The sequence below is a fragment of the Chiloscyllium plagiosum genome, chromosome 24 (assembly GCF_004010195.1).
Source record: "Chiloscyllium plagiosum isolate BGI_BamShark_2017 chromosome 24, ASM401019v2, whole genome shotgun sequence".
Lineage (NCBI taxonomy): Eukaryota > Metazoa > Chordata > Chondrichthyes > Orectolobiformes > Hemiscylliidae > Chiloscyllium > Chiloscyllium plagiosum.
The window spans coordinates 1140673-1145131 of record NC_057733.1 but is presented as its reverse complement, the minus strand read 5'-3'; the positions used below and the strand labels follow the sequence as shown (position 1 = coordinate 1145131).

The 4459-nt window shown below is 40.2% G+C and overlaps 1 long non-coding RNA gene across 1 annotated transcript in view; it reads left to right on the top strand.

Moving 5' to 3' along the window:
* Positions 1-854: 854 nt before the first annotated feature.
* The window catches only part of LOC122561948, a 21491-nt gene continuing 17886 nt past the window's right edge, over positions 855-4459 (top strand). Inside the window, exon 1 of the long non-coding RNA XR_006315169.1 lies at positions 855-1159. This is a non-coding gene — a long non-coding RNA (uncharacterized LOC122561948). The remainder of the gene's footprint in view (positions 1160-4459) is intronic.

Genomic DNA, 4459 nt, shown 5'->3' with positions numbered 1-4459 from the left:
TCATGTGGTCTGCCAACTTCAGGGATCTGTGAATAATTGTCCCAAGATCGATCCCAGTGCCTGCCATTCATTAAATACGTCCTCATCCTATTTTGTCTTCCAAAGTGCATTGCCTTGCACTTAATCAGGGTTAAATACCATCTGCCATTGGTCTGCCTACCTGACCAACCTATCTTCCTGTAACCTAAAACCATCTTCTTCAATATTAGCTACTCTACCAATCTTGCTCTTATTTACAAATTTGCTTAACATTTCCCTGACAATTTCACCTATATGATTTATGTATATAACAAACAATAAGGGTCCTAGTACTGATCCTTGAGGTACACCACTGGACACCAGCCTCTAGTCACTCAAACAGCCTTCCAACACTACTCATTGTGTCCTATTATGAAGCCAGTTTCTGATCCATCTTGCCAAGTTTCCCTCAACTTGACATGCATTAACTTCTCAATCTGTCTCCCATATGGGACCTTGTCAAAAGCTTTGCTAAAAGCCATTTCAACTACATCAACTGAACTTCTCTCATCCACACACTTGATCACATTTTGAAAGATTCTAACAGATTTGATAAGCACTACCTCCCTCTGAGAAAGCCATGCTGACTAACTATCCTTTCCAAGTGGGCATTAATTCATCCTTCACAATTTTCTCCAATAGATTCCCTACTACTGACATGAGACTCACCGGTCTGTAATATTCTGTTTCATTTTTACTAGCTTTCTTGAAAAGTGGAACCACATTAGCCAATCTCCAGTTCCCCATGGCTAGAGAGGAATTAAAAATATTGTGTCAGAGCCTCTGCAATTTCCTGCCTCACCTCCCACAGCAGCCTGGGATATGATTCCTCTGGGCTAGAGGATTTGCCTGTTTTTAAGCCTGTCAGAGCCTCCAATACCTCCCAATTTCTTTTGTCAAACTGTGTAAGTTCCTCACAGTCCCTTTTCCTGAATTTCATACCTATGTTCTCTCTTTTTTATTGAAACTCTCCAGCCCAGGCAACATTCTGGTAAATCTCCTCTGCATCATGTCCAGTGTTATCACATCCTTCCTATAATATGGGTTCCAGAACTGCACATCATACTGTAGCTGTGGGCTAACCAGCATTTTAAAGGGTACCAAGCCCCTGCTCTTAAACTCTACAGTTTGAGTAATAAAGGTAAGTGGACTATTTGCTTTCTTAACCACTTTAGCCATCTTACAGGATTGGTGTACATGCACACCGAGGTCCATCTGATCCTTGGTGCATCCCAGGGTCCTACCATCATCATGTATTCTGTTGCCTTGTTTGTCCTGCCCAAGGGCATCACATCACATTTATCTGGATAGAATTTAATTCATCATTGATCAGTCCATCTTATGAGCCTGTCTATATCTCCTCACTATTTACCACCCTGTCAATTTTTCTAATATCTGCAAACCTACTATTCAACCCTTCTACTTTCAACTCTGAATTGTTTCTATAAACCACAAATAGCAAGGGCCCCAAAACTGTTTTATGCATCCAGCTTCAGCAAAGATCCCTATAGAATACCTAAACTAAAACTAAACAAAATTTTTTTCACGCAATGGGTGCATATCCTTATCAGAAGAAAAAAACAACCAGTTCCTGAAACTGGAGCCTAATGCAAAACTGTTCACTTTGTTCATTAGTAAAATTCTGAAATAAACAAAAATTATTACTTTCTGGATTTTTTTTTCTCATACAATGCTTTAAATGAAATCATTGTGACTATAGAAATACATGCAAGTTAATAATTAAATTCCTGCAGATTAACAGAAAACTCATATGGCACTAGTTCAAATTCAACAATCCAAACTCAAAAGTAGATGATATAAAAATGATATATCACACCTCACATCACATATTATAATAAAATCTTCAAATATAGCACATTTACAATAAGATTTACACAGGCAATGTGATTTTTATAAACATTTAGGCTACTTTTCATGTCAGGCCTGAGCTGTGGAAGAAGCCTGGCCCTTAGGTTTAAGTAACTACCCATGGTCATTGTTCTTAAATGAAAGAGAAGAAACACTCATTGCAACACTGCCCACAGCTGTCAGATTTCTTTATCTGATTGTGAAGATGTTTAGTCATTCACAGAATGTGTCAGGACCCTGTTATTGAGAAACATATTCCACTCCTGTCTGATGATGGGGAAGGTTTTTTTTAGATTAGATTACTTACAGTGTGGAAACAGGCCCTTCGACCCAACAAGTCCACACCGACCCGCCGAAGCGCAACCCACCCACACCCATTCCCCTATATTTACCCCTTCGCTTAACACTACGGGCAATTTAGTATGGCCAATTCACCTAACTTGCACATTTTTGGACTGTGGGAGGAAACCAGAGCACACGGAGGAAACCCACGCAGACACGGGGAGAATGTGCAAACGCCACACAGTCAGCCTGAGGCGGGAAGGTGTGGCTGAAACTCTAAAGAGTCTTGTTTATGTGCACATACTTTGAACTATCTCTATTTTTAATATTTTAATGTTACATTTTTGATAATATATCCTAAAGGACAAAAAGAATGGGATTAATTTCCCCCACTTGTTTCCGAAAGTAGAACAGTAGAACATTAGAACAAAATAGCAAAGTCTAGACTGACTGTATTGGAATGTAAGTTTATACAGAAGTTCTGAATAAAATCTTAATAAATCAACTTAGTGCCAATAAGTTTTGAATTAATTAGAAAAGTAGCAAACATGAACACTGGTTAGTCTTCTCCATGGTTTCCATGCTTCAGCATAATCCTACTCATCAACTCTCAAACTGGGATGCCCTCTGGAGGGTCATGCAGATCCAATGGGCTAAGTGGCTTCTTTCAGCATTTTATCCTGTGCAGAAATACAATTCTGCATTTCTATAATTCTATGCCAGTGCTTTCACTTGACTGGAAATCATCGATCTGGGAAAGAAAATCAAAACTGGGCTTTAGGAGAGACTGATCACTTTAAAAAAACTTCCTAAAGATATTGTAAAAGCCATTTACTGAATAAATTTGATCATGTTATAGTGAATTTAGTTTTTAAAAATTCATTGACAGGATGTGAGCCATTTATTGCTCATCCCTTACTCCCTCAGAGGAATTGAGAAATTTTCCTTCAATTAAATAGATGCTTGGTCAGACTACACCTGGAGTATTGCATGCAGTTTTAGTCTCTTTGTCTCAGGACATGTATTATTGACATAGAAGGAATGCAATAAACATTCACCTGACTTGTTTCCAATCTTCTGATTGTTCTATGAAGAGAGATTGGGCAAACTGTATTTTCTACAATTTTGAAGAATGAGAGGTGATCTCATTGAAATCTTAAAATACTTAAAGGGTTGATGCGGGCATGATGTTTCCCTTAATTGGGGAGTCTAGAGCCAGGAGCACAACTTAAAAGTAGATATAATGCTATTTAAAACCAAGATGAGGAGAAATGATTTAACTCCGAATTGTCTACCCATGAGAAGTGGGAGGCTCTCTTTGACAGTACGTCTTTGATTATGTTTAGAGATTGATAAATGTTTGATGACAAATGGTGCAAACTTGCAATAATGATGTGGATAAAATGCAATGAAGTATTCATGCAACCATGATCGAATTAAATGGGCCGACTCTTACTCTTTTGTTCCTAAGAGCAATTACAATTCATGATGCATAAGAGAGTAGAACTGAAGGAGCACTGAGACCTTGGAGAGTGTGGTGTCTGGAGGAGTAGATTGAGGGCCAGATTGAGAGGCAGAGAGGAGGGGATTGTGTGGATATGGGAGGAGGAGGAGAGGTCAGGATGTGTGGAGTTGGGAAGGGCAGAGGTTAGGAGGAGGGAGAAGTTGCAGAGGGAAGTTGGGCAAGTGTAGGATTGGGAAGGGGAGAGGTTTGGAATGCGTGACATTAGCAAGGGTGGGAGAGGGTAGGAGTGGATTGGGAGGGAGAGCTTGTGGTTGGGATTGCTTGATGGGCTAGGCAGCTTGGTAGAGTTGGGAGGCTTCAGATCTGTTTTCTACATCAACTCTGTCATTAACATCTTCATGGCATCATACAAAGCCTCACAAGAATCAATTTGTTCATGATTCATTGAAATGACCAGCTTTAACAAGTTGCGGCTCATCATTGTGTCAACAAGCCCCATCCTCGATGGATTCTGTTCAGGTGTGGCAAAGCGCAGCAATCCATGGTGTGGCAATCCATGGTGAGGATTGTTTATACAGCACGGTGAGTAGTGGTGAGGATTGTTTATGCAGAATGGTGAGTAGTGGTGAGGATTGTTTATGCAGCATGGTGAGTAGTGGTGAGGATTGTTTATGCAGCATGGTGAGCAGTGGTGAGGATTGTGTATACAGCAGGGTGAGCAATGGTGAGGATTGTTTATGCAGCACGGTGAGTAGTGGTGAGGATTGTTTATGCAGCATGGTGAGCAGTGGTGAGGATTGTTTATGCAGCATGGTGAGCAGTGGT